Source organism: Dermacentor albipictus, chromosome 6 (genome assembly GCF_038994185.2).
Source record: "Dermacentor albipictus isolate Rhodes 1998 colony chromosome 6, USDA_Dalb.pri_finalv2, whole genome shotgun sequence".
In the NCBI taxonomy this organism is placed as follows: domain Eukaryota; kingdom Metazoa; phylum Arthropoda; class Arachnida; order Ixodida; family Ixodidae; genus Dermacentor; species Dermacentor albipictus.
Window position 1 is genome coordinate 70773645 of NC_091826.1, and position 25807 is coordinate 70799451.

A 25807-nucleotide genomic window follows, 5' to 3' on the forward strand; every position below is an offset into this window, starting at 1 on the left:
TTGTTCGCTTGCTCACTCCTTCATGAACTCACTCAATGACTAAACTTACCCATTTATTCAATCGGTTGTTTGCTGGTCCACTCACACTCACATACACATGCACACGCACGCACGTACACACTCTCGCTCGCTCACTCACTCACTCACTCACTCACTCACTCACTCACTCACTCACTCACTCACTCACTCACTCACTCACTCACTCACTCACTCACTCACTCACTCACTCACTCACTCACTCACTCACTCACTCACTCACTCACTCACTCACTCACTCACTCACTCACTCACTCACTCACTCACTCACTCACTCACTCACTCACTCACTCACTCACTCACTCACTCACTCACTCACTCACTCACTCACTCACTCACTCACTCACTCACTCACTCACTCACTCACTCACTCACTTAGTCACACTCTTTCTGTCACACAAACACATGCGTGCACACACACACAGACACCCATACGCTCGCACGCACACGTCCGCTCTCACACCCTCTCTATCACACACAAACGCATACACATACAGACGCACACATACTCGCTTGCTCACTTACACGCTCGCACACGCACAAACGCGTACTCGCTCAATCAGTCAATGCACTTACTCTTTCACAAAAAACACACACTCACTCACTTACGCTATCTCTCACACAAACATACGCACACACACTCGCTCGCTCATTAACTCACCCTCTCACACACATCACAAACTGACTCACTTTACTAGTTCGACACTCTCTCTATCTCGCTCTCTCACTTACATACGGACATAGACACTCGCTCATACATACACAGATACACTCTCGCTCTTTCTATCTCTCAAACACACTCACTCGCTCAATCACTCGCTCACCCTCTCACACACACCACACACTGACTCACTCCACTCACTCGACACTCTCTCTATCTCGCTCTCACTCACTCACTCACTCACTCACTCACTCACTCACTCACTCACTCACTCACTCACTCACTCACTCACTCACTCACTCACTCACTCACTCACTCACTCACTCACTCACTCACTCACTCACTCACTCACTCACTCACTCACTCACTCACTCACTCACTCACTCACTCACTCACTCACTCACTCACTCACTCACTCACTAAATGTTTTCTATAACGTGAAAGAAATCTTCCGTTAACTCGCCCGCTATGCTATACCGAACACAGATTGTCAGCACTGGGCCCATCCGAGCACACGCGGCAAGAACTTGCGCTTTGTTCCAAAAACTCCAAGCGTGAGAGCTATTCGCTCCCTCCTTGAAACGCTTGTATCTCGTTATTCGCCTTCGTTATATCCTTCATAGGACAGAGGATGGCCACACACTGTCTGTTATTCCCAACGTGGAATGTCATCAAAGCAATGCCGGTGTTCCACCACACTATATCTGTTCCCGACCAAACGCAGACCGGAGGGGAGGCTGCGTTGACATTATGACGACAACGTTTTGTAATTACGAGGAAATAAAAATAAAGCTCGTATGCCCAAGCTGTCCACTAAGAGATAGAGAAATAAAAGTCAATGAGGTAAGCCAGACACCTGTTTGGTTTGGTACCGTACGAATGAGGATTGGGCTAACGGAGAAAGAAGAAGAAAGACCTGCCGTGGGTGCTTAGTGGCTATGGTGTTGGGTTGCTAAGTACGAGGTCGCGGGATCGAATCACGAGATCGAATCCTGGCCACGGTGGCCGCATCTCGATGGGGCAGAAGGGGAAAACACTCGTGTACTTAGGTTTAGGTGCGCGTTAAAGAACCCCAGGTGGTCAAATTTCTGATGTCCCGACCTACGGCATGCCTCGTAATCAGATCGCGGTTTTGTTACACAAAACCACGCAATTGAAAAAAAAGGAAAGGCGTAGTAGAGTGGAAGGTACCCAGGAGTGCGTCAACGTGGGGCTGCCTTGCGAGAGGTGTGCGAGGAAAACGTTCTGCCCAAGCTTGCCTGCCATGCATGTCGCATTCCGTCGCATAGAACATCGGAAGAGGTAATGACGCACCATATGGCCACGCAGCAGCTAAGCATACTGCACGGGTCTGGCGAGCCTGTTAGAGCGGTTCCCTTCCCGTAGGTTAAAGAGGCTCGCGAGCTTTCACGTGTCAGTTACCGCGCCGAGCTAGACAAAAGGCAGCGTGTGAGAAGGATTGGGGCGTGAAATGAGGGAGCCAGAAAGCAGTGAAAGGAGAGCATTGGGGAGCCGGATAAACGAAAGGAAGGAAGGAACAAAGAAAGAAAGAAACAACGAGAAAAAGAAAAAGAGAACGAAAAAAGAAAGCTGCACGCTTCTTCAGAAGTGTGCTCTCTGCTCGCCTCCAGACCTCATTCTTTTTTTTTTACCCTCCACCGCCAGCCGCGCCATCTCTACCCGCCGCCGTCAAAACAAAAGCTATGCAAATTGGTGCGTGCGATAGGCCGCCGAAACTTGCAAATGTAGAGATCTGAAGAGTGAGGGCTCTGAATATAAGAAAATAAGGATGTCCTCAGAATATCAGCTCGGTCGGAACGACATGTTTTCGTATTTCCAGCTTATTCTATAGCCCAGGCCGATATCGCCGTGCGGGCCTTATTGCATTCTGCGTCTTTGTTCTCGGTCACCGGCCTACTTTTATCGGCGCTGGTGGCCGTTGTAGTGGACACGCTGTTCGCGCAGGCCTTAACCGGCCCACCTCCTCTTCAGAGGCTGTGGGGTGAATCTGGCGTTTCGCGGCTCGGCAGTGTCGAGATTATTCGCAGACGCGGAAGCCTGTAACGAACTCCTAAAATTTGCTTTCCTGGCGCTTTTCCCGAGTAGCTTTTATTTTTAGAGTCCTAAGCTTTTTGGCTGATCTTCGGACTTCATTCGCGGAGTGTGTTTTCGGGGTAGGGGTTAGCTGCTCTCTAATTAGCGTCATTATAAAATTATGCCAATCGTTAAATAAAAGGAATGCATATATAATATTGGAAAACAAAAATGTTTCGTCAGTCGGTGCTGAACGGGAAGTTTTCGCATCTGAAAAAAAAATCGATTGTTTTCGTCTGTATAAGGAAGTAACTAAAAGCACTTAGGTCAGCGCAAAACAGACGTGATGTTGACTGTTACGCAAGGCGTGGATTACCGCAAAGCAAATGTTAGAATAGAGTAAAGAGCTTCAATATACCATTCGTATACCCGTGAAATTCTAGCCTAACAGGTGCATAGTTATGCGTAATGGTTTCAGAATTGTTTACAGAATTATCGCGGAGTCATCGATGACAATCCGTCCTCTAAGAACGTCATTTCGTCAGAAAGCCGCGGTTGCGTTGCATTCCTTACAAAAAACGAAACGGGCGTGAACAAGTGAAGTACAGTAGAAATGAAAAAAGAAAGATAAACATTCATTCGTTCTGAAGCTTTGCCTGCACCGCCGTTTTGTATATACTACGGGAATCTTCATAATCACCGGTTACTGTGCGTATAGAACTGGATCGGAAAAACGGAACAAGAAGCTGTAGCTTCCGAAGGAGAGGCGGATGCTGGACAGCCTCCTAGATAGCGCTGACAGGCAACTACGGTTGAAGGGCGCTGTCGAAGTCCCTGCATGACTACGCGAGCGGCTTGGTTGGCGGCGGCCTAATGCATATGTGCATTCACTCCTTGTCTTCTCGTCGTCGTCGTCGTCTTCGTCGTCGTCGTCATCATCATCATCATCATCATCCATCTCAGTACTCTTTCTTCCCTTCCCCTCTTCCCCAGTGCGGAATACTAGACTAGAGCACACCAGTGAAGGTCGACCTCTCGGCCATTCACGTAAATAAGGGCTCCCTCCTTTTGCAAACCTTAGGTTCAATGCAGACACTGCGTAGAACTGGGTGCGAAACAGCCGTTTGTATCTGCGTAAGGCGTGGAACGGCTTCTTTGTGAGCTAGGAGCGACAGAAGCGAGAAGGTGAGAGCGGTGAACGGGAAAGACTAGACTCATAGAAGCCGGCCTGTCATTTCCTTATTAAGGAGCAACAACGACCAGCGCTTCTGGCTGTACCAGATCGAGGGAATAAAGTCTACTGGTCTAGCCTCATTACACTAAAGAAAATAACACGCATTACATCATCATCATCGTCGTCGTCGTCGTCGTCGTCGTCATCATCTCTATGTGCTCTGGAAGAGAAAGTTCTCTACCAACGTTATCCAATTACACCTGTCTTGCGTCATCCTATGCCATCGTATCTATAAGCAAACTTACCGATTTCACGGCACCATTTAGTTCTTTGCCGCCCTCGACTGCGCCTTCTCTCACTCGTGACCTATTTCGCAACTTTACTGGACCACCAGTTATCTGCCGTACGCATAACACGGCCTGCCCAATTCTATTTCTTCCTCCTACTGTCAACTATAATATCGCCTTCCCCCTTGTGCTCTCTAATCCGCATCGTCGTCCTCCCACGTCTCAACTCAACAAGAGTAGCGTTATTATGCAGCGCAGTTCTCCAGTTGACTTGGAGCAACGAAAGGGCTTTCCGCCCAAGACGACTTCGCGGATGGCTGTCGTAAAACAATGACGGAAAAGGGCGCGATGAGGACCACAATATTAGCCTTGTTTTATACATAAGTGTGACCAAACAGCGTATCGCATTTCTTAGCTGATCACTGATGCGAAAGCGTTTAGATGTGGTGGATAATACCCCCTTCGTCCGAAGCGAACTGGGACATCTTTCCGGCAAAGTGCATTTTGCCCCTTTTATGAAGGAGACCACGCTCTGGGGCAGCCGTATCCCTTTCCCCCCTCTCCCTCGATGCGACAAAACAGCATTTACGAGCTTCATGTGAGATGACTGGCCCATCGCGATCTACCCTATCCCCGCGCATTAAATGTGAACACGTAGCGTATACTGCTCGAAATTCCGCGAGAAGAAAAGAAAGCGAGATGCGGCAGTGGTGACAGAATCCTTTTTGTTACGTTTTTCGCAGTAGATTACCTGTTCACTATGAACCGACTATACTAAGAGCTGCTGCGGAGTACGCCTATGTTACCTGATTCCTTTTCCCAGCTCTAGAAGTGCGACGCGATCCCCCAGGTTTTCGAAATTATTCCGGAGTCCCCGACTGCGGCATGCTTCGCAATCATATCATGGTATTGGTGTACGTAAGACGCCCCAATTAATTAATTAATACTTTTAAACTAGACATGATGCGGCCCTGTCGCATTCATGCATGCGCTAATGTCGACGGCAATGACAACGCCAGTGACGTAGTGACGATGATTGCGGCCTGACACTGTCGACGAGAACAACAATGGCGCTAATACGATGAGGGCGACGGCAAACACGCAGTTGCGATAGTGCGCCGCGGTTTCAAGAAGAAGAGAGGCGGAGTGGGCGAGGAGGGTATTCGGCGACGACCGAACAACTTCGGCGTCGAATGCGGCATTAGCGGATGCTTTCTGCAAGGAAAAAAAGAAAAAAAAACTTAACATCCACAGAAATCTGTGGACATGGCCAACGCCGTTCAGTAGACGAAGCGAGCAGCACGGAACCAGTGACTCCTACCCGACTTTGCTGCATGGAACCGCGGCCTGCGCTACCCAGCCTCAGGCGTGCCCAATCTCGCCGCCTCAGAGACCCCGCGCCGGGGTCCCCGAGTTGCAACGAGCTCCAGCCACGCGATTGTGGGCGAGAGTGCGCCACGCTCGGTGCCAGTCGAGCGTCGGCCAGCAGCGAAAGGGGTGGACGCGTTACCCTTCGCCTTCTCCCCTCTCCGGTAGCGCGGACTGTGGCCGCTCTGGTCACGAAAGCGTAGAACAGGGAGCCGTGGCGGAAGATAAACGGTCGAACCTTGGGCCACCCCCACCACCCTCCCTCTCTCCCCCATCGACTACAAATACACCCCTACATTCGCAGAGGAGACAATGCAAGTCTCGTCAGTGTCCTGGAGCGGAAGTCGCTACCAAGATGTCAAAGACGAGACTGCGCTTCAATTGAATTACCCATTTGAATTACATTGAAAGTGTCGACAAATACTGGTTTTCTGCAATAGAAAAATGAACGCCAATGTAGGCCTTTGTTGTGTCGGCTCTCCTAAACTCACGAACACTATTCAGGAAAGCTCAAAGCCTAACCTAACGTAATCTAAGCTTACCTAGTCCCGTCCCCGTTGTGCTCGTGCATTGGGCGTTACGCTACTCCAGACGCAAAACTGAGAGAGACAAGGGAAGTAACTTCAGGGAGGTTAACAACACTCACGTTCGATTGTTACCATACGCAGGGGATGATGGCCAAGGAACGAAGAGGAATGCAGAGAATGCGCTAAAGTTCTAACTTCACTCAGGTGTGCACATAAATACTACAGTACAGGTCTCTCAAATTCAGAAAATGCAGCAGCGCACTCATCTTTTTCTTGACTTATTGGCCAATGACCGAACGGCGAGAACACGAGGGGATGCAGCAAACGTTCCGTCAACGAAATACCTCCTTCTCGCAAATGTGCCTAAAATGTTCATACAAAAAAAGAATACAGCTAGGAAACAGTATGTTGCGCAGTGTGTGCGTTTTAACACCAGTACAACAAAAATACCCCCCCCCCCCCCCGCCCTTCCCGCTGCTTGTCGAGTGGCCCGATGTTTAACCCCAATTTGAATAGAAGTTGTCGACAGTTTGCGCAGGTTCACATTTCTCGACCACTCTGCTGTGAGTGCAGCTAGTATTCCTGAAGGCAGCGAAATGGTCGGCGCCCTGTTATTGAGGGGCTCCGTTAATGACTAAGTGCTGCTTTTATTGTTTGATGTGAGATCAACGGAGAATTGCCGACCAGATGATTTTCTTTTTATCTTAGGAAGCACAGCTATGAAGCATAAACTGAAAACAAACCTCTATACAAGCATTCTCCGTGCCTGCATTACTCAGCGTTGCCAAAGGTTTTCGTGGACATGATGAAAGAGATACCCCTCTCAGGCGCTGTGTACACAATTGTGTACAACAATATCCGGCATCAACGACAAAAGCATTGATGAAAGTACTGATATTTAAAATGTGTTGGATAGATGCTGAAATACTTATGATCGGAATAGTGCTGCAAGTTCGAATAAAATGTCCAAAATGTTTTAACAAAACGAGTGGAAAGGTAGACAGTTGGTTGTTTTTGATTTGTGTCATTATGCTGTTGCATGTAGTTGGTTCAAGTCTTTCATGGGTGTTCACAATGTTTTGCACCAGGCAATATTTTCAAGTGGTTGGACATGTGCTTTTCAAGCCTGCATTACATGAGATCGCTTATGTAATCATATTTAATGCTCACGTAGCGAGTTTTTACATGGAATCCACATTCCCTGAACTTAGCAAAGCTCACTAGGGAATTGAAAATTCTTATCCTTTTCTGCAGATGTATTTTTTTCATGACAATGATGAAGGCAAGAAATGTGTTGAAAGTAAGTTTTCAATCAACAGAAATAATTGCAGGCGGGAGAGTTATGCCAGTGAGATCAAGCAATATTATTAAGTTGTATTGTGTGACGAATCGTACTGCAGAATAGCGGACGTATTCCTGCTTGTCAGTTGTTCGCCATTGGTTGGTCAGCTGTTCGTCAGGTGGTCTCTAACATTGCGTAGTGTATATCGGGAATGTCATGCTCATGCATATGTGTGTTTGTGGTTCCAGTGATCACAATGAATACGTCTAAGATGTCAGCTTGCCGCATGTTCATTACCGAGCTCTCTTTTCAGTTAGCAAGGCATCGTCCTAGTTGGCACCCGGTCTTCTTCATTATCCAATGTGGACGCACTACTGTGCATACTAAGTGACTGACTAAATGGCAAAAGAAATAACGATGAAAATAACTATATACGTATCCGGCCGACGTACTAGTTAACTTATTAGTTAGCGTATTCAATGTCTACCAAATTTTCTTTTTTAAAGCGTAGCTTTCTTTGCCTCTTCGACTTACCGCTGCTGCTGCTGCTGTGGACTTGCACGCCGCTGACGCCGGCCACGTGTGGACTTGAGACGCAAGACACTAACGGAGGCTGCGTCGAGACGTGATTGAGCTGTGGCCATATCACGAGAACATAAAAGACACGCGTTGTCGGTGGTTCGTTTCATGACATTTGTTTACGAGCCGTCATTCTCAAAATTCCGACGAATAACTTTGTAAAGAATACGAAGCAAGCCCCGCGCCACATGGAGGGCCTGCGCGGTTGGGGTTCAGAATGATTATTCGCCAAGCGACGCCCGCGGCGTCGTCACCGGGTTTTCTTCGACACAGGGCCCCTATCGCGTTAGTACATGACAGGAGCGTGGCACAAAGGAAGGACAACTCGAGAAGCTCGTGTCAACATTTACGCTGCGTCGCATGTGCATAATACCCTCTAGACGCCGTCACTATAGGCGTGGCCCCCCACAAATGCAGTGCAGGAGTTGCCGCGCTTGTCTACATGCTCACCTGCAACAGCAACGACAGTAAAGGGAGGAGGTGGGTAGAACGTTAGCGAAGGAATAGAGAGAGAGAGAGAGAGAGAGGAGGCAGTTTTGTGAGCTACAACTCTACAATCCGTAACTGCGCCGAAGCGTGCACTTGGTGCCGAGGAGACGAAGGCTCCCATAAAGCGTCGAGCGGAGCAAGAACAACAAACACCAGTGGATCAGGCAATGTAACCTTTCAAATCAAGTCACGACTGTCGCATGTCGTCAACGTATCACGGCCAAATAACGTCGATGATCGTAAAGAGCAGACTAAGCTTCGCTTACATCGATTCCCACAGTGCGTGGGATCAGCATATTTGTTTTTCTTGTTTCCGCTTTACCGCAGAGAAGAGGACCACCACATCCTGCAAGGTGTAACGAAGAGGGTCGGCTAAGCTAGCCGTGCTGACATATTCGAGACATCAGCCTAGGATATGACGGCTGACGTGGTGAAGTGAATTAGACGTACGCGCAGCTTTCGCCATCCACTACAATTCGTCAAGAAGCAGCTCAAGTATCTCGCTGGAGCTGCGCAAGAAAACCGGGATTTCGCTCTTCAATTTCGCCGCAGTGTGGAGCGGACATCCCTGATTAATTCTGGAACCATTTGTTCTTGTAAACGCACTAATCCATATTTAGAAAGAACAAACGAACAATGTTTAAAACTGAACTTGTGAACTGGGTCACTTCTTATCCTTCTGCACACGCCATGGTACATCTTCATTCACATGCATTGAAGGATTAAGATCCAATCTGCAACGCTAAGAGGCCCATGGCAGCCATTGTAATTTCAAATTTACCAAGTAAACGGGGTCAACATTCATTCTTTTCAAGACGTGAGCAGATATTCCTTGGAACAAAATACCTCAATTTCTGTGTCCGGTGATAAGCGGCTCAGAGGGTGACATTATGCGTCCAGTTGAAACTCAGAGCGGTGCGACACCGCACGACGTGATAAGCATTGGGCAAACGCAAGTGGCAGTGTCTTGTGTCTTCACCAACACTCAATAAATCTGTCGGATACATGCATGATTCCGTGTTCTTGTGCCACGCAATGTATACGCTTCACATCACGGGGCAACAATGCGATTTTCAAAGTTATCAACAACACGCCAACCTACTACGTTCAGAGTGCGGCGGCGAACACGTGGCGCGAAATTTCGAAACAGCGGAGGCGCACGCGGCTAGTGAAGGGTCGAACGTCGTCTATCCGCACGATTATCTCTTTAACGCAGACATCCGGCTTATCCAGTTAAAATTTTTTTCCCTAAGCAAAAACTGTGTCTATCGGCTTGCTGCCACGACAGCGCGGAAGAATTCATCATAATAACAGTCAAGCGATTTGCGTAGCCTCGACCTGTTGTGCCATGCGAGAGCTCCAGAGCTTCGCTAGCCCCGGCTTCTTTCGGCCGCTTGTACCTTAAGCCGGCGGTAAGGCCGGCTAGCCATCGCGCACAAATAACACGATAACGAGCGGCACGCGATTCTTTCGGAGACTCGCCCAGGCCAACGAGAATCGCGGGCAGGGGCATCCTGAGCGTGTGAGTATACGGTGGTCCCGCAATGGGTGAGAGGAGGGAATGCCTGCTAAGGGAGTTTGAGGGAAGGCGAAGTGGCCAACGTCCAATCCCCCCGCTGGACCGACATGGCTGCGGCCGTACAGGGACAACGAACGTCCCGGTCAGCGGAGAAGCCAGGCGAGGTTGGGCGTACCGTGGATCGCCGGGGCGAACCGGCGAACCACCACGATCCAGCGATCAGGGCGAAGCGAGCAACGAGCTGCAGCAACGAGGCAGTAAGCACGTGGAGCCGCCAAGGAATGAAAGAAAAGGACTCGTAAAAAGGAACGCTAAGGAAGGAGCGAGCGAGGCACCGCTGGTCAGAGAGGACCATCACCGCCACACACGTAACGCACGTCAGTGCTCGCGTGGGACAGCCGCACACCAAAAGGAAACAGAATAGACGATAAAAAACGGGACACGGGATGGAAGAGAAGGAAAAGGCAAAAAAAGGTAAAATAAAAAGCGCGCGAACTTAGAGGCGACACTGCCAACGCTAGTGGTAGGAGCAGGCCAAGCGAGAAGACACACAAAGAAAAAAAAAGGAAGCTGAGCGGAATCTCATGCTGGACAAGAACGCTAAAAAAGGAGAGAAGACGTTGCCAGTGTAAAAAGGAAGAAAAAGGACCGAAAAGGAGGCGGGGGTGGAAGGAAGGATCTCCTCTCGGTTCGCCTCAGAGGAGTTGTCCGTGACAGACAGCCGGCGGTGTTGCCGGCGCGATCAATAAGGACCACGCTGTGCGTTCGACGATGAGAGAAGGGGAACGAAGGGGGGGGGAGCGTGCAACGTGGTCTGCTGGGGAGGTTAGGGAAGCGAGGGGGGGGGGCGAAGACTGGGCGCAAAACCCCAAAAGGAGCGAACGCCGCCGCCGCCGGCGTGCGCGCCGCCGGATCCAGCTCGGCGAGCGAGCTGCTAGCAAGCGTACGCACAAACACACGCACACCGCACGAGCGCAGCTACGAAGAACAAGAAGAAGGAGGAGAAGCGAAAGGAAACGACCCGTGCGACGCGGTTCTGAACCCTGGGTTTCGACCCCACTGGCCTCGCCACTTCCCCCCGTCCTCCTTCGACCGCCCCCTCCCTCCGGGCATTGCGCGCGCTGGGCCTCGAACCCGCGTTTCAGCCCTGCACGCACGTACACACACGCACACACTCACACACATACGCACGTACGGCGCGTTTTGCCCTATCTTCCCTGGCCGCCTTCCCTATCCTTCTCCCCTTTTCCTTCCCGACCACCCTCGGTTCCCTCCTGTGGAGCAATCGATTCTGAACCGGCGGCTCGACCCTCAAAGCTGGAGCCAGGGGGGCGAAGGGGGGAGGCGCGTTTGGCAGTGTGCTGCGTGCGTGCTGTGTGCGTCTGTGCGCCCAACGTGCTGCCCGCTTCCCTAGCCTTCCCTATCCTCCTTTTCGCGCACCCTCCCCGCCCACGCTTCCCGAGGCGCGCTCCTCGCTTCTATATGGCGTGCGTGCGTGCGTGCGTGCGTATTTGCGCGTGAGTGTTGTGGCTTGGTCGGGTGGTGGCGGTGTGTGCGGGGCGGGGAAGGAGGCTTTGGATTCGGCTTGTGCGGGCTTTGTTTAGCACGCGCTCAGCTCTGTCCCCCGAGCGGCCTTCCCTTTCTTTATTTCCTTCCTTCCTTCCATCACTCGCCCTTTCCTTGCTTCCTTCATTTCTCGGCTGTTTCATTATTGGTTTCGGTTTCGCGCGCTTGTTTCACATTTTTTTCGTGCACTTCGCCCCGCCTGTCCTGTACCAACGTCTCACACATCCCGCACGTTCGCCGTTGCCAGCTGCCGCCTCCCCTTTTCTTATTTTTTTTGTTTCTTTCTCTTCCTTTGACCATGCTTGGTCGCCGTCTTTCTCCGAGGCGTGTTCAAAGAACCATGTCCAGCGGGCCGCTGGCGATAAAGAAAAAGCGAAGGAAAAGCCTCAAAGAGAATGCGAGCGCAAAAGACAAGGAGAGTTGGAAAGAGTCCATCACCAGGCACCGCAAAAACAAGAAAGGTCAAGTTGACGATGCCGAAAAGAAAGAATGCGGAAAGGAAAAAGAAAGAATAAAGGAAAAAAAAAGGTTGCTAGGACTACTAGTGAGGTGGTGGTGTCGTACAAGACGCCGAAGTAGAGACGTGGAAGTGATCAGCATGAAAATAAAAACGAAAAACATTCAGAAGTAAAGAACGATAAACAGTGCGAAGAAAAAAAGCAGGGAATAAAAGGGAACAGAAAAAGATAAAGCTGACACAGTTTGCCCCGATTGGTACAGCGGACCTCTTTCTAACTGCACTCTGGTCTGAGCGTCCGTGGAACCCAATGTCACTCCTGTGGGGGCCCACGGCGCCATCCCCACCGCTGTCTTCTCCCCTCCCTTACCATCGTTTTTCACTTCTTTTGAGTCGACCATGCCTCCCTCAAAATCATGTGTTACGTTGTTTCTTTCTTTTCGTCGCTGTAGCCTATTTCTCCATATTCTGTGCTTGGAAGAAACGTCAACGGAGACATGTTCCCCACTATTCCTCGCCTCGTCGAGGGTTGATTTGCCGAAGATTAATTTCCACGTCGCTTTCTGGTCACGCGTGTATATCGCTGAAAGGGCAACTCCGGCGATTTTTTGACCATGTCAAGGTAATGAAATATTTAGGTTCCCGATACGCCACTGATAGTAGAATTGTTCCGCAAATTTGAAAATCAATTTAAATACCCAAACAAGGAGAAAAACGAAATCGAAACCTGACTGAGCAGCCGAGCGAAGCTCTTCGTGTGACATCACGAGAATTAACCCAGCGGGGCAGGCGCGCAAGGCATGCCGGTCCCGCCTGCTGGCAGCGAAGAGCAGACGCTCAGCTTATTCGTGACCGCGTCGGACCGCCGGGCGACAGTGTCAGCTGCCACCAGCTCTTCGGATCTGTCAAATAGTGACAGCTATGATTCTGCCGAGTGCAATAGCCACGAATCGCCGTTCGCATCCGACCCGCCACCACGACAGCCGGTGAACATGCGCAACATATCGCTGCAACATGAAGACCAAGGGTATCCCTAACCACTGATTTTATAAGTGCAGATTTCTATGTTAAACGAGAAGAAAGAGGGTAAACCGAGGGGTCCAATTTTTATTAGTCATTTCATAGGAGGCCAACAAACACTGACACCAAGGACAACATAGGGGAAATCACTTATGCTTAACAAATGAAATAAATGAACGATAGATTAACGGAAATGAAAGTGGATGGAAAAACAACTTGCTGCAGTTGGGGAGCGATCCCACAACCTTGCCCCACCAGCCCAAACAACTTGCACCACCTGCGGCAAGTTGTTTTTTCTCCATATGTCGGCTCACACTGTGTGTGCGGTCGGCGAGGGCTGAAGTTCGTGCGGCCAACAACTCCACTCCCTCCCATCTCTTGCCAGTCCACAGGGAACGCAACTTCTCGCGACCGCAAGTTCTCACGCCAAGCACTATAGCTCAGGATCGTCGGCTCCTCGGCGCTGTCGTGTGCATGGTCCCGGCATGTTCCGCATGGAAGACTCCTGACGCGATACACAATGTGGCCTGTAACTGAGGAGGAGGTACGGTAGGGTGTTCGAGGCGATTAATTAAATTAGTTTCGAAAAAAAAGAAACGCTGCGCCACTCACAAACATGCTTTTTTTGAGTACACGAGGGAAGTGTGCAGAGGAACGTACCCAGCGAAATTTGTCGACATCCGTCGACATCGAGAAATCTCTGGAGTTGCTCTTAACAAATCGAAAGCGAGTACGCGCAAAACTCGGGCCACGGACGATGCAACAAGAACGCACGCTTTGATTTCACAAGAACTGGATGGTTGAGCAATGGGTAGTTGGGAAAGCCGCATGTCTTGCGAGATAAGGTGCGGTAGAACAGGAAATGTAAGGCTCGAGGCTGCGACATAGTCGAGTAGGGCGGGCGCAGTGTTTGTGTTCGCAACACGAGTTGCACGAGATTAAGTGGACTTCGATGGTGCGGAGACTTGACAGAAATGTATATCTGCGAAATTAGAGGCACATATTCTCGGTGCGGGCCTTAGCTGTGTTCCTGGCTTCGGTGCCGAGAAGTCGCACCATGGTGAAGGAGTGAGCTGGTGCTTATTTTGCTAACTGTCCCAAGAGTTTATAGATAAACAGGTGCTTCGTCGTTCACCACAAGCCGTGTCCTAGAAAGCTGGTCAAACTCCTATACTAAGCTCTAGGGTCTGATGTTTGCAAGAATCCATTTTGACAGCTCCGGCAGAGATCCATTTGTAAATAAAGTTGATATTTCTCTCTGTGCTACAACTGTATACTGGTTATCGCAGGTGCAAACAACTTTGGCTTAGACATAGCCCCCCGCATCTCTCAGTGGCGAGTGTGTGCTGGAGGATAGAGAAAGGGAATTGTTGCCACTATTTAGTTTAAAAAGAAAGAGAGAGTGGTACACGCATTGTTATGCGCTCTTTCGAATATTGGCAAGCGATTGGCTGAAGCAAAAGATGTATCACCTTGGCTTATCTCCGTTCCCCGAAGCGTATCCAGTCCACATTTCCAGTGCAAGCTTTCTGGATAGATAAATCAATTCGTTGCGATGTTGGGATAAGCGGTGAAAATACAGCCAACGACAACTTTCGGCGGCAGTGAAAAAGTTTGCGCGTGCTTCAATAGGTGGCGTGTCCAAACCCATGTCACAGCGCCTGTTGCGTCTTAATTTCAGGAACAGGTCTCAAAGGCTATGCATTTGCATACTGCATGCACCGGAAGTGATTCCGGAGCCTGAAATTCGTCACGGTTATCATGTTTTCGAAGCCACCTATTGTGGGTGGGCTGAAAACGAGAGGTACGAGAGTGGTACTTTTCTTTCAACGCATCTTATTGACAAATAGCCAAGCGGGCGTGGTCTGGATTGTGTCCAATTGCGTTATATTGTCGAATTAGCCATCTCGGCAGTTCTGAGTGACTCACAGGGCTGTTAAATCCCATCTGATTTGCTGTGAACTTCGTTATGATGGCATTCGACTGTGTCTGATATAGCACTACGGAATGCATTCATCGTTTCATTCCCTTATCATGTTGGTTTCAACGACTACAGCGGTGTGACAGCGCGGAAAAGCGAACATTTTGGCGAGGAACATTGGAATGGTCTCGCATATACAAGGTGTTTCACTGAACACTTTCAAAATTTGTTTAAAGGTTGTCTGTGGCACATAGCTCAATTATAGTTTATGAGCCGGTCTACTCGAAGCGGCGGACACTACTTGCACAAAATATTGAAATGCAAAATGACTAACTAACAAGAATTCGCTAAATAATTTTTTTGCTATTTATCTTATGGGCCATATTTCTATTGATAAATTGTAGGCGTGGAGCTCACAAGGCAGATCCACTTGGAAGGAATTCTTAGGACGACACCAGTTTCGATATATTAATTCCCAAACTTTGCGGAGAAATGCATTGGCGTTTCAGTTACTTGTGTGCTTCAATGCACAAAACGACGTTTTTTCACTAATTTACTGTAATGCCAATGCATTTCTCCTCAAAGTTTGGGAAATAATATCTCGAAACCAGTTGGATGGATGGATGCAAAACTTTAATGAAGGTCCTGAGGTACGCGACTCAGCTCGCTGCGGGCCGCTCCCACGTTGGGACAGTCAGGCCTTGCCCGACCGCCGCATCGTGGGCCCTCTGGACAGCCCACAGTGTCATCCTGAGAATTCCTTCCAAGTGGATCCGGCTTGTGAACTCCACGGCTACAATTTGTAAATTGCAATGTGGGCCATAAGGTAAAGTTAAAAAGTTTTTAGTGAAGTTTCTTTAATTAGCCGATCTTGCATTTCAATTTTTTGTGCAAGTAGCATACGCCGCGTCGAGTGGACCGGCTCAACAACTAGAATTGTGACATCTGCCACCGCCAACATTTAAAGATTTTCGAAAGTGTTCGCTGAAACACCCTGTATATATGTTTCCATCACTGATAGTAAAGCAATGAGTGACGTAAATTTCGTCTGCCCTTGCATGTTTAGCGGTGCCGCTTCTGTTGGTGTTTGCACGGTGACGCGTCCCTAATAGGTTTTGTAACACAATTGTAAAACAAAAAATCTGTTGTAGGGAAACGTTTGTAGTCGAAGCAACGTTATAGAAAGCGCAAACCGTTTGCTCAAATAGTACGTGGCGTTCATTAAGATTTCACTCTAGTCGCCAAAGTGGATAGTTGCAAAGGGGAGGCATTCGTTTGGTACTCTGGTCTGAAGTGTTTTCCACTGGATCCTTTAGCATGCATTGTAATCTGGACCACGGGATCTGCTGATGCTCTGGATTTCATTCGTGCATGCAACTGTCCCTAACCGAATCTGGGACAAGACGTCAGATTGAAGGCGAGTGAGGCAAAGACAGAAGGACAGAGTGAGAAATTTGCTTGAGTGATCATTAGTATAGAGCTCGACTGTCGCAAGGTTGACACACAATTTGGTCAAGCCTACATGAAGCAGCCGCGTCATTTTTTTTTTGACACAGCAGAGCTTCTTTAACGAAGTGTTCCCAAGTACTCTCGTTCAAATATGCGGTTCTCCGCAACTAGGTTAGCGTAATTGTTTTTGGCACCGATGTATTTGTGTTTACTGTTCTCGCCTATCTCCCATCACGTGCAGTCCTGTAGCCTGGTAGAGCGTTTACGCCATGCTTTCTTTGGATGAGGTATGAGGTTTTCCACAGACTTTGTAAAATGACATGAGAAATTATACGCATTGTCTTTGGAGGATTACCTACGAATGACTTTGAGAACGCTTTGTCTTCTCACCGCTTCATGACTGAGGAAAACAACCTCCACACTGAAAGATGTCTCCTTCTTGTAGACATGAGATTCCCTTACACGCTCGTATTTATCCTACCGAATACACATTGAGTTTACACAGCGAATGCACGAAAATGGCAGGGAACTTTCTTTTAGTATAAGGTCTTTCAAGCGCACTGTCTGCCGAAATTGCGCGCATGTTTGTCGACTTGACTGAATGCGAAATATTGTCTTCCACCCAGAACAGCTGCACGTTAGTCTCTTGTAGCTATTTCCATTTTTCATGCAACTTTCAGTACCTTGCGGATTTCCGTAGAACTAATTGAGAGAGAAAGAAAAGAAATGGCTATAGCTTATCTACTGAATGTCCTATGCAAGTCTTGTGAGGGAAGTACGGTAACTGTCAGCCGAGACCTCTCACGCGTGGCAGTAGAAGCTTTTTTTTTGCGTCAAGCTACGCACAGGAGCAGAGAGAAAGCAAGTACGAGCTTCAGGGCGAGAATTTGAGAAATGCGCCACCGGTGTTGGAGGAGTCAGATGTATGGCGGCACCGTGGAGCGTGCTGGAATTTGCCACATAAAAGCATCACAGAAAGCAGCCAGTATATAATACACTCTTCCCCAGCTTAGCAGATTCGAACTCGCCGCGAGACGCTACGCCGAATGCAAAAAAAAGGAGAGAGAGAGAGAGAGAGAGAGAGAGAGAGAGAGAGAGAGAGAGAGAGACGTTGCAGGCCACTACGTGGACCTCACAGCTTGCCGGCGACATTGGATCGACTTTCACCGGTTCAGCCACCTCGCTAGCAGACGAGGAATCCGAACTAAAAATTTTTGCCTTTTCGGCTGTGCATTCCATTTGGCACAAAAGGACTCGGGTTCACTACGCGCGGGGGGGGGGGGAGGGGGGGTGTCTCGCCTAGCCCGAGAGAAAATGCGCGCTCGCTGGAAAACGCTAATGGTGTAATTTGATGTCCCAGTGCGAATCCCCCGGCGAAAGAGATAATCAGCCGTGGTTACATTTGTGCAGGTGGCATTTGCACTCCTTGGCTGGAGGTTTTGTTACCAAGGCTTCGGAGACCAGCGCGGAACTTCGAGAGAACTAGTACTGCTCGAACGTTGTCGTCGGCAAACGTAAGTTTCTTTCGACAGCGACTTGACTAAAAGATTTTTTCGTTTGACCATATTCTCGCCGACTCACTTTGTTTCTTGCAGTCAGTTCGTAGATGGCTAGGGGCTTTCTTTTTTTTTTGCTTTTCGTTCCGACAAACCATGCTCGGAACTACCGTATGGCAAAGTGTTCCGCGATGGCGTTATAGTTTAGTACAAAACTCTTATAAGATAACACTGTATTGTTCCTCAATTCAGAAAAAAATATAATAATCTGTCCAGTCACGTTGCTGCCAGAACGAAGTTAAAAGTTATTGTGCGAGAACAACAACAGAAAAAGGAGCGAGAGATGAATTTTACCTTGTCAGCTTTTGGCGTGACGTTGCTGAGACGAGCTCTCCCCTATCCTACCATGTCCCAGGACCGGGGGTTACATCTGGAAAGAAATAAGTGAAGAAACGTTAGGTTTGCGAGCAAACTATCAGCAAACTGTAACCAGAGTACCACGCGTTAACGTTTACGTGAACCCAGTGGAGAGCTAGAAAGACAGTTCAAGAAGGCAGACATCTGCAAGATCTTACAAACGAAGGAACCTTTTCTTGGAAGTTGACGTTATGACTGACAAAGCAATTCAACGAGTTCAACGTTTATGAACTCACTCAATGTCTTTCAGATGAAGAAAATGAAAGATAATGCCTCTTCTGTTACATTCTGGACTTATTCTCCAATTCCTTCCATTTGGGGAGGAGAGAAAACTGTATGTCATTACTGCAACTTACTCGAAACAAACAGATTTCCATTGAAGGGATGCTAGAGCGAGAGCAATGGCGCTAGGTATGCAGCGACTGCACCCTTTGGGCGCAACAGACTCCAGATAAAGGAATATTTGGGCTCAAATGCGTTTGTAGCGGAGAACTTCTTGGTCTCTCAGCCTCGCTTAAGCATCGTGTTGCAGTAAAATTAGCAAATGTCACATAGTTATTGCTCATGCTTGAGATATATTAAAATGAGATTAAAGAGAACAGAAAAAATTGCTTTAGACTCGTAAGGTTCTCTTTCGAAATCTCATTTTGATGAATTTTATGGTAAGATGGTCATTACTATTCTTGTAGAAAACTTTCTGCGGCAGTGACGGGAAAGTTAGGGAGGCAAATCATGGTACCCGAGCGCTTCTGAAAATCGTCCCACGTTCTCATTCAGGTTATAGTTTAAGCTGGGGAAGAGAAAACTTCTTGTCTATATATACTACAGCAAAATAACACAAAACACACCTCCGAGTGTCTAAGCTTAACTTATTTTACTGTTTTTCCCTTTCGCATCTTCAAATGCGAAACCGTGGCACGTGGGAGCTCAGCTGATACACTAGTCGGTAAAAAAAAATCTTGAAAAAACGAAAGCGTTGTCAAGCCAGTGGCGACTAGTTGGCGCAGTAACACATGTGTAGAAACTACGGCCCCGTAGCTTTTCCTTCATCACCCTAGAGTTACCTTTCAGCGGGTGTAGAAGACAAACTGAAACTCAACCCTCTCTTAAATGTCCCGCTGAAAGCCCAGCGCCGGTACGCCACGGTGATGTGGTAGATTTCAAGGTGTTTTATTTGGGTCCTGCTGGCGCAGCTATGGCTATCAAAGTTTGCCAAGTCTTTGGCTAAAAGCGCATGCAGCGTTACGTATGTCGCAAAAAAACGTGAAATACTAATGTCGCTTAAATATTTGCCAGTCGTAATACTCGCTGGCCTTTCCTTGATAACGTTGTGTGGAGAAAAGAAGCGACTACTCGGTAATGCCTGAGTATTGTGCACAGATGGGTCCGTTGTCCCGCCCCCCTTGACTCAATCAGAGCTAAATTTAGCCTTTATCTTATCTTAGCCTTTATCTTTATCTTAGCGTTCAGGGAGCTATAGCCCGGCAGCAGTGTTGCCAGCCGGAGCTGGAGGGGTCGGGTTCGAGAAAACCATAGCAGGTGCATTTCATGAAGCTCAAACCCGAGCTCATCAGGAGTTAGGAGGCTCACATGCGTGTTAGTTTGTTGCGAAAATGTGACAGTTGCGCGGCCATGGCGGGTACAGAAGTGGCGAGAAGAGGCTAGGGCAGGAAGACAGAAAGATGCCGATTCGTGCCCGCAACCTTTGACCACGGCGAGTCCCCTTCCATGAATAGGGAGGAAGCACGAATGAAAGGGTGGAGCATATAGAACATCTTCCCTGGCGACGTGATTAGTGCGAACGAATCACGTTGTGCACGTGTCAGCGCACGAACTATACCACGACAAAAAATCGCTCGAAATCGAGACAAATGAAGAGCTAACTTGAGAAATAGAATTCACGCCCCTATTACCAGCTTATAGCGCTGTCCACCCTTCCTGCCTTTTTTTTTCCTTTTATTGGTTTATTGGTTTGTCATGCATACCTGAATTGCAACAAAAAAAGCTTTTGCGCCAGTAGCCAAAGGCTAATGGACGTCCATCATCAATACACATATAGCAGCAGTTACAAAAAAAAAAACACAAGTACAAAGCTAGTGTATAGTAAAAAAAAGGCCAACAACTCGGTATCAAGAGTGCGACGGAAGTGGTCGACAGGCTTCACATCGACTGATTCCTACATTGAGTGGGATTTTGTTTTTGGTCCCCTTCGTCAACTGGCTCGCTCTGTGAGCCAGTTGAAGATAATACGGTGACTATACCGATTGCTACTTTGCGGAGTAGGGGGGAGAGGGGGATGAATGTTACGCAAGAAGGAAGATGCGAAGAGTTTATAAATAGGGTAAAAAAAAACTTTTCCCAAAAGAAAAAAAAAAGAAATTTATCAGGCTCTTCTCTAATCCACGCTCTAACTTCCAGTGTAACCGTACGGGTGGCATTTGACGCCTGAAGGTGTGTTCATTCGTTTTGCTCTTGCTTTCAAAACACTTGTGTCTTTGGTCAAGGGTAATTACTTCTGCATTTGGTACTGGGAGAAGGATGTTCGCGATGCAATTGTACGCCTTGTTCTTGTTAACAGCATTTATGCATTTACTTGAGAGTCTAGAACCGAGGTGGAGAAGTTTTTTGGTCGAAAGTGAATTTTACCATTGGCCAGCCGCCTTTCTTTAATTATACGTTCAGCATTGCGATTGGCTGAAATTGCCTCTTATGAACAATATTAAAGTGAAGCTGGTGATGCGACTATATAAGCAACCGAGAACATTATAGGCTAGTTCCTACGGTTTTCTGAAAAAAAAACACCAGATAACTAACGAAATTTATATTTCGAGAAAAAGAAAACGAAAATGATAGGGGACATGTGCAGGCAAATTTTGAAGTCGCGCGCTGTATCCTGTGTGCCTTTTCTCGTGTCGTGCGTTTCTTTGCGAAAAAAAAACTTAAAATTTTGAACTGTGTCTGTAAATGAGGGGTTCAACGACAAGTGGCAAACCCTCGTTTTTGGCCCTTTCGGAGATGTTATATCCCCCTCTTCAAAAGTTTCTCCGCCTGACTAAGAGGATCAAGAACGGCAGGGGAATTTTCAACAAATAAGGGGACACATTATACGGGTGACGTTTACCGAAAGCTTGAACTGCGTAGGGTAATTATGTACACTATTTATTTATTTATTTATTTATTTATTTATTTATTTATTTATTTATTTATTTATTTATTTATTTATTTATTTATTTTTCAATACTGCCAGTCGCTTTCCGAGACCATAGCAGGTGGGCGTATAGACCGTTTCATCGGGCGAGGAGGATAGGGCGCGCGGAGAGCCTTTCCTCCTCTCTGGCTTGGGCGATCCGGCGCGGCGCTGCTTGAAAGTATTGCTGTCGCGTGCTGCGGAACGATTTCTTGATCTTTTAGATCGTACTCTGTGAAATTTACGCCGTGTCTGTTCATATGAGGTCGTCAGGGAAGCCTTTCGGTGCATCGGTAACTACAATAGGCGGAAATATCTTTTGGGGGCGCGAAAATGTGACGCGTTTTATCAGCCGCGGTGTACGCACATTGTGAGTCGCGGTGTGTGTACGTGTTGTGAAATATTTTGCTTATATCGGTTTTAATTCAGCAAAGAAAACCGGTGTCTCTGTATTAGCAGCATGAAATGGTAAATATGCTCAATATCTGATCGCTTGGCGTAGGTAGTAAAACATGAAGCATAAGAGCGCATGCTCGTGCACGGCCAACCTAAGGCAACCACGAAACATCTAAGCGGCAGGCGCAATCAAATATTTGTGATGCACCGGCATCGTTCTCGCACATTTCAAGTCTAGTAGGCTTGAAATTACCACATGTCTACGCTAGCCTTCCTGCATGAGGCCGATGGCGCTGCTCAACACAGCGATCACTGCGGTTGGTGATCCAGCACGGTACATATGTAAGCGGTGCGCTTCGGCATTGCCTTTTTGGCCTACATACAGCCATAATATATGAGGGATCGCATAAAAAGAATGCGATGCCTATTTTTGAGGACAAAATTTCCGTAATGCGTGTGAGTGCGTCGTAGAGAACGGAACGAACACAACCGAAAAAGAAATTCGGTTATCATCCTCTTTCTAGAAAAAGCAAGAGAAAACGGGCTAACGCCGCCACAGGTCCTCGCATAGTCAAGCCGCACAACGTTTATAAATATATAACCGCTGATTCGGTATGTTTGGACCATGTGGTATATAGAACAACGATATATGTAATCCAGCACCTACCACTGCTTAGGACGCTCGCGCAGTTCGTACACAGTCCCTTTGCTGGACAATCGTAATTCAGACTGTAAGGTATGCTGCTATCACTTGCCAAAACTATTTTATTCAGGGGCGGAAACATCATCCATCGAACCAAGTAGTCACGCAATGTAACCTGCAGCGAACAGTTTGAACGCTTGTCAAAGTATAACATCACAGCTCCTATCGTAGCAGAACGGTACCCACGCTCACGCTGTTACGATCGTCGCGTATGTTTCATGGCTCCTAAACCGCAACTTAGAAATAGAGGATAACACTGCAATAAGGTCACATTATTGACTGGAACATTCAGAAATACACAATTCATCTCCGAGGCTGATTGTAGACTCGAATATGCGCGCACACATCGCGCTGCGTGTTCCGTCCACCTCAACGCCAGCAGAAATTCCGGCCATGACGCCGTAAACCACTTCAGCACGTCTCACAGAACCGTTTACCACGTAGAAGACACACGTAATACTAAACAGGCCGCACGACGGCGAAAACAAACGCCAGAACCTACCGCCGAGCGTATACCTGCCATGCAAAAGACCGCTTTCACCCAAGCCAGTATGGCGCTGCTCATAGGCGGCGCCACTGCGCTCACAATATGGCGGCGCCTACGAAAAAACGGTCTATAGATTGTACATGCAGGTATCATAATACATAAGCACCACACGGCAAAACAGAAACAGGAATCCAGTGTAGTGACAGTCTTCACAAATCTATAAGAGCTAAAGGTATACACAATAAGTTTCCTTAATGATAATGAGGAATGAATGCGGAGCAGCAATCCTATGAACAACGCACTTGTAACGCTTATAACTTATGCCCACTTATAATAGAAATAACATATAAAGCACACATTGTTGATCTCGGATAACACAAAGTAAACAACAGCAAAAGATAACGGAAATTATTCATGAAATTGAGTGGTACACAAGTACATAAACAGCAAACATGAAAACACTGAAAATAATTTCTGAATACTCGCCTTTGGCCAAATGCCTACGCGTTGTACAATGCATGCAGTTGCTCCTCCCCGGTTTTCTCGATTAACCATGCGAGGTACGGTGTTCATATGACCTTCAAGCAGGAAGCGATTAATAAGAAACAGGAGGCGTGTGGTGGAGTGACGAACGGTGAATGTTTAATCTGTGTAGGATTTCTCGTAGCCTTTGTAGAAAGTTGATTATTCAAGTGTTTCGGACCGTCACGGTGCCGTTATCCGCGATGTTTCTCAGGGTCGTAAAACAGCTGCACAACATGCAAATTTCAGATCCAGTGAATATAGAGAGAATGTCAAGCGTCCCGTGTGGCGACAATGTCACGTTTCTGGCTCGTACTGAAGCGTTGGGAATTACTGAACCCTCAATTTTTTTTCGGCATTTCTATGCGTGATACGAGGATATAGCTTGGTTTCTTGGACGTCCTCAGTGAACTACATATACAAGCCATCTCTTCATATATGACCGAATTAAGGGGCAGGGTATGGGTAATGTGTACGCAAAGTTCGAAGCATGGGGAAAAACTACGGTCTCTGCAATAAATTACGTATACAAGTGCTTCGAAGCGTTATGAGCGTGTTTTGTATGCAGCGAAAAATTTAGACAGCTGCCCTGGTATAACTGCGAGTGTCACCAAGATTAAGTTCTGTGAACGCGGAGGGATAGCTATTGGAAATGTGTGTCACGCTAGGCACATTAGAATAAAATGCAGCCTTTGTAAAAAAACTTCTTTTAGGAAGTGCTTCAAAGTCCCACGCTGCTGTTCTCAGCTACGTTTGCCAATGTCCCGAGAGAAATCTACGTTAAACGATAGTGACGTTCTGAACCTATGCGGAACATTTGAATTGCGGTGTATCCTGAAATTTTTGCATTCATGGCTTAATCAGGAGCATCCTGAATAATTTTTCAACTGTCATTTTTGTTTTGTATTTCCGTGCATGTTACGAAGATTGTACTCGGTTTCTCCGGTGTCCTCGGTGAAATATACAGTCAAACTAGTTTACATTTGACGAAGTAAGAGGCCCGTTGTGACTTATGTGTAGGCAAAGTTCAAAGTGTGCGGACTAATTATGCAAATGATGTAAGTGTGTGTTACGCACAACGCAGAATTTATGTCAACGCTCTGTGAGAACTGTGAACGCAACCAAGATCAAATTTATCAAACATTGGGGGTGGGGGGCGGGACCCTGTAGCCAATATTCTGGCGAAGTAAATTGCATGTGGATGATTTGCTGCATTTGTAAAAATTTATGAGCGGATGCTGGAAGTAAATATGTACGAGCCAGGCTTCAAACGGCACAATAAGGTACGGGCAACGCTTTCAACTACACTTTTAATAAACTACAGGCAACAAACCTCGTACTGCGACTGCACGAAGGAAAGAGTTTCGCTGGATATCGGGTTGTGATTGTGCAATGTCACACGAGGTCGGCTGTATTATTATTATTTAGCTTTTTTTTTGCACAGGAGCTTTTTTTTGTAATCGAATGAATTAAGTCGTTACTTCGCTATTATACCAGCAAATACCGTATGGCACGTCAATACACACTACCACAAAGGTAGATAGAGTATTTCGTAGCATTAATGGTGTCCTATGCAGCAAATGGTTCCTTTCATCCCTCAAGTATAGGAATCGCTTGGTAACCTATCTGAGAAATAAATGAGGCCGCAATCTCAAAGCCGCCCGGCTTACGTTTCAGTGAACATTTTGTTGATTCAGGGCTGTGACTTCCTGAGCCGGGTGGTCAACTGAGGCTGTCGGAGAGAGACACTAGGCAGACGAGAGAACAACGGCATGGCCACAGTGCCGACTTTTCTGTCAGGCAGTGCAGCTCTTCCAGGCAGACTTTACCACATGTCATTGCCGTGGGCCTCAGTGAGGCCAGTTGTCATCTACGTGAATGCCTGGTGACAGGGCAAAAAAATTGGGAAGTATTAGACAGGACGAGCGAAGTCTCAGTGAAGATGGCGGCTTGACTTCGGGCAAGGTCATTAGGATAGTTGCTCGTGGACCACCGCGGAACCAACGAGGATGTCAGCATCGACGCACTTTGTGCCGATAGATACTGCTTTCTTTTATTTCCCCTGCCTGAGCTCTTCGCTCGTGTCAATGACGCCAATGAACTCTCGAACGTGGTAGCCTATGTTGCTGGTAGTAGGACAGGCTCGCTCGTTCGCTCGCTTGCAACGCACAATGTTCATGTTGTCGTCGACGCGCCGCCTACAGACGTGCTGGGCGTCAGCCTCCGTGGC

At 47.7% G+C, this 25807-nt stretch overlaps 1 protein-coding gene across 2 annotated transcripts in view; it reads right to left on the reverse strand.

Moving 5' to 3' along the window:
- The window catches only part of LOC135910481 (myelin transcription factor 1-like), a 354839-nt gene that overhangs the window by 251518 nt on the left and 77514 nt on the right, over window positions 1-25807 (reverse strand). For both annotated transcript variants that reach the window (XM_065442515.2, XM_065442514.2), the window contains exon 2: window positions 18220-18295. The gene's annotated coding sequence lies outside the window, so the exon portion shown is untranslated. The remainder of the gene's footprint in view (window positions 1-18219; window positions 18296-25807) is intronic.